This window comes from Phacochoerus africanus, chromosome X, assembly GCF_016906955.1.
Source record: "Phacochoerus africanus isolate WHEZ1 chromosome X, ROS_Pafr_v1, whole genome shotgun sequence".
NCBI lineage: Eukaryota > Metazoa > Chordata > Mammalia > Artiodactyla > Suidae > Phacochoerus > Phacochoerus africanus.
In genome coordinates this window covers 15,843,537-15,856,450 of record NC_062560.1, presented here as the reverse complement: position 1 = coordinate 15,856,450, position 12,914 = coordinate 15,843,537, and the positions used below count along the sequence as shown (strand labels likewise).

At 52.7% G+C, this 12,914-nt stretch overlaps 1 protein-coding gene across 3 annotated transcripts in view; it reads right to left on the bottom strand.

Annotated features, from left to right (window-relative positions):
• REPS2 (RALBP1 associated Eps domain containing 2) overlaps positions 1-12,914 on the bottom strand; it is a 247,421-nt gene that overhangs the window by 131,975 nt on the left and 102,532 nt on the right. The gene's annotated exons all lie outside the window — the stretch shown is intronic.

Genomic DNA, 12,914 nt, shown 5'->3' with positions numbered 1-12,914 from the left:
ATAATCAAAGATTCTTTGATTATTATCTTGATCAAAATAATCAAGATTCTTTCTAAACCATTTAAAAAAAAAAAACTCTAGGAGCTTCCATCATGGCACTGCAGAAACAAATCTGACTAGGAACGACAAGGTTGCGGGATCGATCCCTGGCCTCGCTCAGCAGGTTAAGGATCCGGTGTTGCCGTGAGCTGTGGTGTAGGTCACAGACTTGGCTCAGATCCCACGTTGCAGTGGCTCTGGAGTAGGCTGGCGGCTACAGCTCCGATGAGACCCCCTAGCCTGGGAGCCTCCATATGCCGTGGGTGAGGCCCTAAAAAGAACCCCCTCCCCCCCCCAAAAAAAAACCCTCTAAGATAGCTATAATCATATCGGTATCTTTTTTCCTGAGGCATGCCCGCTACATACATCTGGGAATCAAAAGCTCTGAATCAAGTCCCATGTCCCCAGGTTCTACTTGAGTGGCAAGTCAGGATCACCAAACCTCTCCTTTCACATTTGTGATGGGGGGATTCTACTTAGTAATGGAGATGAGAGCAGAGACGGGCTGTCATGATACCACAACAAGGTGGGGGGGGGGGGTGCATCAGACCTGCCACTAGGGGGCGTGCAAGCCCAATGTGAGGGTTTAAGGATCCAGAGAACCAGAGCAGCGCAGGAGAAAACAGCTCAGCCAGACAAAGGGGAAAGAAGCAAAAACGGGGATTCTGGAAGGAGCAGTGCAGGACTTTGTTCCATCCCTCCCATCCACCCTAAGGCTAACGTGCTACTTCATGGAACTAAAAGGTGAACACAATGACGGTGAGCCTTTAAGACAAATGGAAACAGGGGAAAAAAAGGGGGGCGAGGAATTACTACCACTAAGCCATCAAGCTGCCTGCTCTGAACACACCAGCAAGGAATGAATCATGAGGAGGGCCCGCCAATCGCTACCTCCGGAAGCCGGCAGGCCATCCCTGCCCACGCCCCCCAACCTCCCCACCGCACACTCCGTGCTAGAAGTAATTCTTCCCAAGACCACTTGGCTCTCCTCTGACGCTGTTCGGAAAAGAAACAAGTCTACAAAAGGTTGAGCTGTGATACAAACCTGAGATGCCACCTTTGTTTTCATACTAGATGGCTGTCCACTCAATGTAAATCAAACCATTTTTAAATGCCTTGCAAGTCACTATCCATTAGTTAAAATGCCTTAGGCTGATAAGAGTGCTTTGAAATTTGCACAGCCCTTCACACAGCCATGTCTCATCTGAGCACCTCGAGACTTTTGCGAGGCAAACATAGCAGGGTATTAGCATCCTTTTCCCAGATGAAGAAACCGAGGCTCAGAGAGCTTAAGGGATGGGCCCACATCCTTCAGTAAACCCCTGCAGTTAGCAAATAACAGCCCTTTGTTTTAATCTGTTGCCAAAATCTCCACGCTGAGGGCTGGCAGCTGCGTTCCCTATGGCTGACAGGGAAGCTTCTACTCCCCTAGAATACTCTCCCCTTCCCGCCTGGGACCGGGGCTGTCACGCGCCCAGGCACTGTTGTTGGCGTTAGCCCACCTGTGTTCCTTCTGCAGCCCCACGACCATCCGCTCACTATATTTCCTCCCCATTACCTGACCCCTGAATGGCATCAGTAGCCTCTGATCAGGTCTATTCTGACAGCAGCAATCACGAAATCACAAAGGGACAGGAGAAAGTGACTGATTCCTCTGCTTAAAGGTTTACAGGATGACCTGTGGCTCAACAAAACAAATCCACCTGCTCCACCTGGCTTTTCAGGCCCTTGTAGTCCAGCCCGCTCGTTCATCACTCAGAGCAGGGAGCTGGCTGCGCACATGCTCTCCCCTCCTGGGTCAGAACATCCTTCCTTGGACCCCAGCCTGCTCAAATCCTACCCATCCCCAAGTCCCACGGCCCCAAAGGGCTCTCTGATGTACCTGCCAGGCCCACAGCCACTGGAGATGCTCTGCCTGTCCCCCAGCCCCCTGCTCTGCCACAGCGATGGGCCTGGTAACCACGTGTGCACCCATGGCCCACTGCACACCTAGTCTCACCCAAGTGAGCCTGAGTAAGGGCAGGGAGACACACAGATGCTGGGATGATCTGCCATGGAAAGCTCTTCTCTAGTGTGCACAAGTTGTGCCAGATGCTCATTCTGATGGAAAGATCAACAAGCAGACAAAGCAGAGCCTAACCAAGCAGAGGCGCAGCAGGGCCGTGGTGTCAAGCAAGGGCCAGCCGGAATTCCAAGTCATGAGGGAGCCAGAAGCAGAGCATGCGCAGGGCCTGTGAGGCAGAGAAGTACCAGAAAGGGTCCCGGGTAAGGGTGGTTGCTGGCAGCTGAACGGTGAGCACGCAGCGAAGCAAACTCCATGCAACCAGGGCACAGCCAGCTAATGGCAGAACAAACATGAATAAGCAGGGATTCCCACTGCTGGGGACCACTAGGCCACTCCTGGTCTCTCATTCCTTGGATTCCCATGGGAACCCCAACACCTCCCTCCTTCTCCAGAAAATTCAAGCTGGCAAGCAGAGTTCTTGCTCCTTAAAACCAAACCTGCCTTACAACAACAAGGGAGGCCATGGGCAACCCACACACAGCCCTTCCTTCTACTGGCTTGCATGAAACATGGTAACCCAGCCTCTTTTCCCTTGCTTCTCACGGGCTCTTCTTAACGGATTTGATAAACCAAGTGATTTGAGCACCTTCAAAAGGTATAAATCCTTATTTGTGGTAAGTATCACCATGTCAACAGTCCAGGTATTCTTAAATGGAGTTCCCGTTGTGGCTCAGTAGCTTGTGAACCCAACTAGTATCCAGGAGGTTGCAGGTTCGATCCCTGGCCTCGCTCAGTGGGTTCAGGATCCAGCGTTGCCGCCAGCTGCAGTGTAGGCTGAAGATGCGGTTCAGATCTGGCATTGCTGTGCCCGTGGTGTAGGCCGGCCGCTGCAGCTCCAATTCGACCCCTAGCCTGGGAACCTCCATGTGCCTCAGGTGCAGCCCCACAAAGTCAAAAAATGAAATGAAATAAAGAAACTGTTCTTCAGTATCTTCACTCTGGTTTCCAGCTGGAGCACTGCCGCACATCAAAGGACCCTTCTTTCCACACGGAGCCCCTCGTCGGTACAGCACACAAACTACCAACAAAAGCAGGCTGAGGGCCACTCAGCGACAGGCTCGCATCCCTTGAGGGGTGTGTCTTGTAAGGAAAGGGATGCAGAAACACTACTCCATGCTGTGCTTCATGAAAGCAAACCTGAGTCCACTTCACATGTGAAAGCTTGAGGTGCAGCCGAAGAAGTCCCTGTCAGTCCCACGGACTGATCTCGACGGGGCGCTCTCAATTCCTTCTCCATTAAGGGAGCGATTTCAGAGACAGAAGGGGGAGATGGAAGGGGCAGCTCCCACGGAAATATTCCCAAAGGAAGCGGACGATGTGACGTTTGCTGCATCAACAGCGACCAGCTCGCTCACTCATTCACAGACACTCACTGAACACCAACGACACCCCAGACAGACACGGGTCACTAGGGATGCAGTGGTGGGCAGAGGCTTCCCGGGAAGCCTGGAGCCCCATGAGGAAGAGAGAAGGGCCATCAGAGGACAGTGAGGAGCCCGCGAGGGAAGACGGGGAGCTCCCAGCGCTGCTGCACGGGTGGATCCGCAGAGCGCCCACCTCTGCATTGGAGCAGCTGGGGACTGTCCGAAACACAGAGCCCGGGCCCTACCCACACCGAGGGAGTCATCAGGTCCAGAGCGAGGCCGGGAGTCTGTGGCTTCACAAGCCCTCTAGATGATACGAAGCAGCCTCAGGTCTGAGAGGCAACCGGTGGGGCAGGGCACGGCAGGTAAAAAGGAGAGCAGCTGCAGACACCTAGAAATGCCGGAAAATAGGCAGCTCCTCGAAGTAGCTCGGGTGGGCTCCATACAGTTAGAACAGGCTGCCAGGGCAGACAGGGTGCGAGCGGAGCCGCCCCACGATGCGGCAGACCATACAGGCCCAGGTGACAAGGGGCTCGGCCTGTATCTAGAAGACCAACGGGAGCCACCCCGAAGTATGACACGGGACAATGAAACAGTCAGATGTGAGCTGCAGAAAGACTATTTCCACGAGGAGAATGGAGGGGAACCACTCGAGGTCAGAAGACCAATCAAGACCTTGTCAGCAAGCTCGGCCAGAGAGCAAGGTGGCCCAGAGGTAGGGAGCAGCGTGAGAGGGATCCGAGCAGGGCCCCCGCCCGACAAGGGCCCATCCGAGCAGAGGGGCAGCAGCTCAGGGCCTCTGTCGGCAGCTAGGGCCCCACGTGCAGGAACCGCTGCCGCCAAACGAAGCCCAAAGTTGACCCTAACAATCAAAGATCAGAGTCAGTCCGTCGCCTAAGAGAGAAGGTCTAAGTATAAAGACAGAAGGCGCTGGGGAACGGGCTGGAGGGGCCGTGCGGCCGGAAGCAGAAGCCCCCCTTTGCGTGCACCGAGAGGCCGGCCCAGTTCCACTCCAGCTCTAGTCCTGTGGTTGCCTGGGTGGAGGTACTTGCTCCTTACTGCCTATTCTGAGCTCGGCAAGGGTTTTTAAGAAAACATAAAAGGGGAGGGAAGGAGAGAGAATCTTCCAGATCCGTCCGCTTAAGCCACACGCATATGGTTCATTATACAGTCTCTTTAGACACAGGAGAATTAGACTTGCTTATATTGAAAACATTCAAACCCTTGGTTTTGTTTCAACTGAGATGCAAATCTTTGGCACTGCAAGTTGTTATCTCTGGGGAGAAGAGGTTGTTGATAATGAAAGAGACTTCAAAAGACTCATTAAAAAGTAATACTATTAATAAAATCCCAAAAGGTGACATTTACCCCCTGAAGTATCTTTAAATCAAACATAGCTGAAAAACAGGAATTGCAAGGAGGCATTCTCAGGGAGAACTGAGGAAGGCGGTGTATACCGTTTCAACCACAGAACAGTTCGCTTTAGAATAGAATCCCACCCCAGAGGCCTCCGACAAATGCTGCCTGAGAGCGCAGCCATTTCACCTGACGGTGCGATAATCCTTTTGGTGCCTTGGCAAACCAGCCATTTGGGGGAGCAAAAACTACCCGCGGCGACAACCTAGTGGAAATACGAATGCCATACTGCAACCACCGATCAAAGCCTGATCTCCTGAGCACAGCTGTGAGAAGACGCACGCACCCCAAAGAGGAAGGCTGGCTATCAGGCTGGTGAGACTAGACCACGTGACAGTTAAACTGCCTAAACAAAGATCGCAGGGATTGATCCGTCATGGGGCACAGAAAAAAGGAGAGTCACAGAGAGCCGTGCTTCCACAGAGGATTACGGTGGCTGCCCTCCGATTAGCCCAGTCCTCTACCGTGCCTGGAGTACAGGGGTCACTGCGTGGCTGCCTGGCCAGGAATGCCATTTTCCAGCCACTTCTGTGGTCAGCCCCAGCCATGTGACGGAGTTCTAGCCGGTGCGGCGGGAGCACAAGTGACCTGCACTCCCAGCCGGCAGGGCCAGCAGCCTGAGGTCCTCCTCCAGGCTTGCCCCTGCCAGCGCCCTGAGAAGGGGACAGCACAGCCACAGGACAGAAGAAGCCCTGGCACCTGAATCACCATGTGGAGGAAAGCTGCCTACCAACCCGGGGGCTGAGTGAGAAACAGACCTACTGTGGGAAGGTGTGAAACCGCAGGACCTATTTGTCACAGCAGCTGTACTCTAACGCATCCATCCTTCAAGCAAGGGCCAAGGCCAGGGCAGACATGCCTGGTCCCTATGGCACAGCTACCCCTACAGCAAAGACGGCACCATGAAGCCATCTTTGTCCTACATTTGTCCACCTAATGACACAAGACCATCCTCAGCCCCAACAGCTTTATAACGTGACAGCTCACACAGACTATCTACGGGGGCAGCAGGTGGGCATGTCTTCACAGCCACCTCTCTGTGCTCAGCTGACACGAGTTCATCCTTCACGAGTATCTAGGAGATTCTCAGGGAAGAGGTACAGAGTAAAGAGAGAAGAGGGCCATGGGGGAACTGGGCAAACCGTTACATGAGGAAGGAAGAAAAGGAGCCAGAAAAGGAGCCAGAGCGCAGCAATTTAGTTTTTCACATTCAACCAGTCTGCTTCATGCTCTGTAATCTCATCTACATGCTGTTTCCCACCTCGCTCCCATTCTAAAATAAGGCCCAGGAGGACAGGAAATTGTTTTTCTATTCTGATCACAGCTCTATGCCCAGAACCTAGAAAAGTACCTGTCACATGGGAAACAAGACATGTTTAAATGACTGAGCAAGGTATCAATTCTGACTCACAGCCAGAATGGTTAACCGGAGCTCTGCTACACTGACCAGAGCCACCCTGACATGCGCTAACCAAACTGGCAGCCAACAGCTAAAGGCTGGGTCCTCTCCCTCACCTATGAAATCAGAGGGGGAAAAAACCCTTTTATTCTTTTTTTTTTTTTTTACTTTTTATGTTGAAATAACTATAGATTCACTGAAAGTTACAATAAATCCTTCTGATTTATCCTATAGTGAACTTAGTTAAAATAACATCCTAACAGAGCGCTTTGTCAGTTTCTTCACGGAAATAAATCTGCAAAGATGCCTCTAGTCATACGGCCAAGCTGGCTTAGGGATCTAGTTTCAACAGCTAAGAATGCTAAAGGCCAAACCACAGGAATCCCTGGGTCTAATGAGCAACACACAATTGCTGCTTATTAAGATAAACTAAATTTTCTGAATGTCCGCCACAGATAAGGGAGAAGGTTAGATAACACGTATTCATCACTTTGCCGAGTGCCAGGCGTGGCAAGCACCTCATATGCAGCATCTATTTTCATCTTCACACTAACGGCAAAGTAGGTGCCACTATTCCCATTTTGCAGAACAAGAAACTGAGGCTTAGGGAAGTGGTTTACCAAGACCACACACCGAGTAAATGGTAGCGCCAAAACACGAGAGGAGTCCAGAGCACCAACTCTCGATCAGCACGCCCTGTGGTCCTCCCCCTCTGATCCACCCAGCCATCCTTTCACAACGTACCATTTCCTTTGAAGAAAAGCCTCGCTGCAATGCCTCAAATACTGCTGCAGTTTTGCAGATTAAGGATCGGAGGCGAGGATGTGAATATCCTACACTCCCCCCTCCCCCCTCCCCGCGTTATCTAGTGTAGTTGTAGATTTTGGCCAGTGAACTGTTAGATTATACAGACAGAGCGCCATCTTATTTCTCATATAACTTTTGCTTATAAACATCTAGCAAGTTTTCACATCAGGAAACAACCCTGGAGAGAGCCACAGAGTACAGAGATTCAATGACTATGATTTTAGTCTGTGGCACTAGCACTATTTTAACTAACATAAGAAACGCTTATGCGTAATCACCATCTCCGAGTCTTCTAGCAGGAGCCGGGATCTCTTGCTCGGAGGGCATTTTCCCTTGCTGATTGTCAGGACTGTGCTCTCCGTTTAGATGGGAGACCAGGAGAAAGCAAGAAACGAGCAGTAAGAGGAGACTCCGGTGAGGCTGTGCCCCGCCTCTAACTGCCGGCCCCACCCATGCTGACAAGGTCAAGGCTGCCGGCTCTTCTCCGTTGTCCTCCCCTTAACACCCAAGACAGCCTGAGGTCAGATGGGAAACAGATGCACCAGGAACTCGGGCTGAATCCCAGGAGCGCTTCAGAGAATGGGGCTACAGAGCGGAGAGGCACAAAGAGTGCAGGTTCCGCAGACAGACAGATCCGGATCCCAGTCTGGGAGGGTCACTTACTCACTACGAGACGGGGCTCACTTACTTCACTTCTGGGCCAACCGATCCCCACCTAAAGGGGTGACCCCGCGCACAGGGCTCTCCCCACCTCTGCGGCCTCATGTGCCCCCACCCCCCAACCCGACCCGACCCGACCCGGACTCCAGCCACACCAGCCCTCTCTCAGTTCTTCCCGGGCCTGCTTCCCAAGCTGTACGTGGTACAGGGATTCGCACCCAACACCTGCCCCATCCCCCTTAGCATAGCTCCCCGCACTGCAGGCCATGCCTGGGTAAAAACGACACCTCCAAAGCCCTTTGCTGCTGGAATGCCACAGTGGACTCGGGTTCCACTAAACACGCCCACGGAAGGCGGATGAAGAATCAGGCCACGTGGGGCAGGAGGCAGGGAACAGAACACCTACTCTGCCGGCCTCGGTCATAACAACCATAACAACGGGGAAGGGGGCTGAGAGCAAGGGCAGTGGTCGGGAAATGCCGCGGCTCCACTTGTACCAGAGGCCAGGCTCCCTGAGCTGTCCGCTCCGGCCGTGGGCCTCTGGGAATTGCTCCTGCGTTCTCAGCACAGTCTGAATTTTCAGCCCTTTCAAAGATTCGGCGGGCTGTGCACAGCCCTTCTTATGAATGTGATTTGCTTCAGCTCATCGGGGTAGCCTCTGCCGGCTGTAGTGAAATATGCTCTCCATCTAGCTGTTCCCAGCATGTGAGCCCCCGGCCCCCACCTGCGAGCACCATCCCTCCTCGCCTGGGTAACTCCGAGCCCTGCTCCCCAGCTCAGTGACATGGCACTGCTTTTTTTTTTTTTTTTTTTTTGTCTTTTTGCCATTTCTAGAGCCGCTCCCGCGGCATATGGAGGTTCCCAGGCTAGGGGTCGAATCGGAGCTTTAGCCGCCGGCCTACACCAGCAGCCACAGCAACACTGGATCCTTAACCCACTGAGCGAGGCCAGGGATCAAACCTGCAACCTCATGGTTCCTACTCAGATTCATTAACCACTGAGCCACGATGGGAACACCAGTGACACGGCACTGCTTTAGGAAAGCCCTCCCTCACTTTCTGGCCCCAGGGCCCATTTCTCTGTTACAAGCTGCCCCGGTGCTGGCTGGTCTTTTTGCCCGCTTTCCAGTTTACCTGTGATTCCCATCCGTCTCCCCCTCGACCGCAAGTTCCCCGAGAGCAGGGAGCATGTCTGCCGTCCTCCGGGCACCTTGGCAGGGTGGCTGACCCGCACAAGCCATGCAGGAAGGGCTTCCGAATGGGAGTGGAGGACGTCACCTTGCCGGCAGTCTGCCTGGCCAGCAAGCCTGCCGGGGGGACTAAGGGGCAGAGGCCAGAGCAGAGGCTGGCACAGCACGGCGACCACAGAAGCCTGGGTCGGCAATGCCTCTTGGTGGCATGGGCGCATGGGGGCGTGACACTGGCCGCTCACCTGGGACGGGGAATACTGACGGGCTTGGCGGTGGAAAGGCTGCGGCTTCGAAGCGGGCTCCCTGGTTCACAGCGCAGCATCTGCTGAGCCCAAAGGGCCCGGGGGGGACACATGGCTGAAACAAACACCACAGGCCTTTCCAGCTTCAAATCGTACTCTCCGAGACCTGGGGTTCCATCGGGTGTTTTCAGCTACATCTAAGAGGCTAAATCAGAGGCATCCCTGTCTACCAAATCAGTGTGGGCCCTATTGACTACCAGGAAAGTTCTGGAAACCGTAAAGCATTAATGAAATGCTCCCAGCTGGTGTGAAAAAGCAACAATGACCACGCAAATAAAATGCGTTCATTCGCTTCCATTTCACCAACCTGTCTAAGCAAGAAGCTGCTGTAATGCCACTGCATGGATGCTAGGATCCTGGTATGTACCAGGCTGCCACGCTTGGGCTCCCCCCAACCCACCGCCTCTAAGCATGAATTCTGAAAGGCCTGAAGGTGGCAGCCCAATCATTCATGACACGTCCCCTGGCACCCGCTTCTAATATCCTAGAGTCGCCTTTCTTTCAAGGATCCACTATCTCTTGAGTGTTCTCATCTGGAAACACAGAACAGTTTTGCCTGGCACGCAGAGGTGGCTCCGCGCAAAGAAACCAAGCGACTCCCATCACTTTAATTGTTACACACTGGGGGTATGGGGTGAGAAATAAAATTAGAGACAGCTAAAAACTATTTAGGCTGAGAAAAGTAAATTTCACTATCACTCGATAAAACGTTTCGAAACTAAGGGCTAGAAAATCTGACAAAGAATGATAAGTAGATGAAGGAAATCAGTGGGAAAAGGAGGCCAGCGCTACAAACACAGGACCTCTTCGTGGCAACGACAGTGAGCCCTGGGCTCTCTGTGGAGTCTAGACCACTAAGTGAGGTAGAACACAGCAGCCTTTCGCCCTTTCACCCCTTCAGACATGACCAAACTCCAGCTAGGGCTTGAAATCAAATTGGGGAATGAATCGGATAAAAGATGCCAAATGGAGAACACGTCACAGGCATTCCGAGCAAATTTACCAAACCAGCTCTTCCTGTGATGCACGCAAAGGCCAACACACATACACCTGCTCCCTCCCTCCTGCCCCTCCCCCCTTTCTTCCTCCCTGTCCATTTCGCTCAGAGAAAGAGAATTAACTTTTCTGAGCAATGCTGAGGTACATGCGCGCGCGCGCGCACACACACACACACACACACACACACACTCACACTGTGCTGACATTGACCGTAACTAAAACAAAAAAACTTCCCAGCCCTAATCTCTGCCCATAAACTCATTCAACTTTACAGCCATGAAGGGAGAAACAGGAAGTCAGTGCCAGGGGCCTAAGCGCCCCAGAACCAAAGAGAAGCAGGGTCCCCAACTTCCTTCAGGACCGCCTTTCAACCACACAAGGAGTTTCCCACACAGACTCTGGCCTCTCTTCCAGCCAAAGGAAAAGAGGCACCGGTTTCAGATTTGGGAGGAATGACACACCGGTAAGAAACCCGTGATAACCCAAAAGACAAAAGGGGCAGAGGCTACGAAGAAGCAATTCACAAAAAAGGGAAAAGCAATGACCTGTACAACCTAAGATAGTCCCCTTGACCAACAAAAAGAGGTGCTAATTAAAACCACACCAAGGGGAGTTCCCATCGTGGCGCAGTGGTTAACGAATCCGACTAGGAACCACGAGGTTGCGGGTTCGGTCCCTGCCCTTGCTCAGCGGGTTAAGGATCCGGCGTTGCCATGAGCTGTAGTGTAGGCTGCAAACGCGGCTCGGATCCTGTGTTGCTGTGGCTCTGGCGTAGGCCGGTGGCTACAGCTCCGATTCGACCCCTAGCCTGGGAGCCTCCATATGCCACGGGAGCGGCCCAAGAAATAGCTAAAAAGACAAAAAGAAAAAACACACCAAGGTGGCAGTTTTCTCCCATCATCGGACTGGCCAAGAACCCTAAGTTTCTCAGCACACGGCGTCTGCACGGGTACGGCCAATAAACATGTTCATACACTGTCAGTAAGCACGCAGCTCGGCACAGTCTCCAAGGCCAAAGTCTCTGTCAAACCCCTAAAATGTGCAGCCATTTCATCCCAATGTTCCATTCCTCAGAACTGATCACACACACATACCCACCCACGACTCCGAGTTCTAGCTACGGATCAGAAGGGACGGGTTACATGATTTATGGCAGATGTACACAAGGAAATACTATGCGTTGGAAAAAAACCCAAAGTTCAGGCAGCGCTCTCTGCACCGCGACAGAATGTTACTAAAGCTTACTGTTCAGGCAAAACTGCGAAGTACATGACAGATGTAACACCACAGGTGTAAAAAGGTGGAACTATACATTTTGCATGTGTTATATGTAATTACGCATACAAATAACCAGACGCATTGTATATGTGTAAAATAACCCTCTGATGATACAAAAGAAATGGGTCAGATCAGCTACCGGGGAAGGGAAGTGCGTGGCCGAGGGATGGGGTGGGAAGGGTGCTTCTCTCTCTGCACCCTTCTGTAACTTTTGAATTTTTGACATTTTTACAAAGTTTTAATTGTTGTGAAGGACGAGAGAACCTGACCGCTCACAGCCCAGGATCCAGTGTGGCTTTACCGTATCATCTGAAACAAGCATCCAAAACCTTAGAGGGCGTGGGCTGCAGCCCTGTGAGGAGGGGACCCTCCCCAGGCGCTGTTTCGAGCGCATCAGCCCCAGGGGTGGCCTGGACACAGGAACAGTGGGAGCGACTGCAGAGGCCGGGGGCAGGGGGGAGATGCCAACTCACAGGGGACGAAGTCACAGCTGCCAGAAAAGGGGCAAGGGGAAAGATTCCCAAGTAAGGGAGAAAATGCCTGAGGCCCTTCTGAAAAAAAACCAACCCCCACACAGGCCAAGGGATGAGAGGCGTCCTGGATCCTGAAAGAGGGGCGTGGGCCGGCTGCCTCCTGGGTCACGCCCTGGGCTGGGCTTTAGGGAAGGGAAGCAGAGAGGCTGGGACAGGACCTGGTGTGCCCTCCGTGCTGCCCGACTCGGGGCACCAGCTCTCGTGACTCAACTCTCAGCCACCTCACTCCATCCCAGCCAATCCCTCAGCCACAATCATCTCTGCTCTCCCCTCCCCTCGTGTCCTCCCAGTATCCTGGTCCAGTCCACCCAGAAAAGAGCTTGCACACCACAGCAAGTTCGCCCAGCGTGGTGTCAGCTTCCCAGAAAGGCTATTTCTTCCCGTTTCCATCAAAACTCTTGGAATAAAAAAATACATAAATAAATAAACTCTTGGAATGATGGGAGTTCCCTTTGTGGCTCAGCGGTTAACAAACCCAACTAGAATTCGTGAGGATGCGGGTTCGATCCCTGGCCTCCCCGGTGGGTTAAGGATCCGGTGTGGCTGTGAGCTATGGTACAGGTCGCAGACACGGCTCAGATCCTGAGTTGCTTTGGCTGTGGTGTAGGCCAGCAGCTGTAGCTCTGATTTGACCTCTCGCCTGGGAACCTCCATAAGTCACAGGTGTGGCCCTAAAAAGCAAAAAAAAAAAAAAAAAAAAAAAAAAACCTCTTGGAATGAACAACTCACTTGCAGTGAGTATCAATTCTCTCCAGATTTCTGCCACCACCACCACTTCAACAAAGTCTGGGGGTGTTCATTTATTTCACCAGCCCCGACACACAGCTTTGCTACCTGGAACCATTCCAAAAGGACCAAAGGAG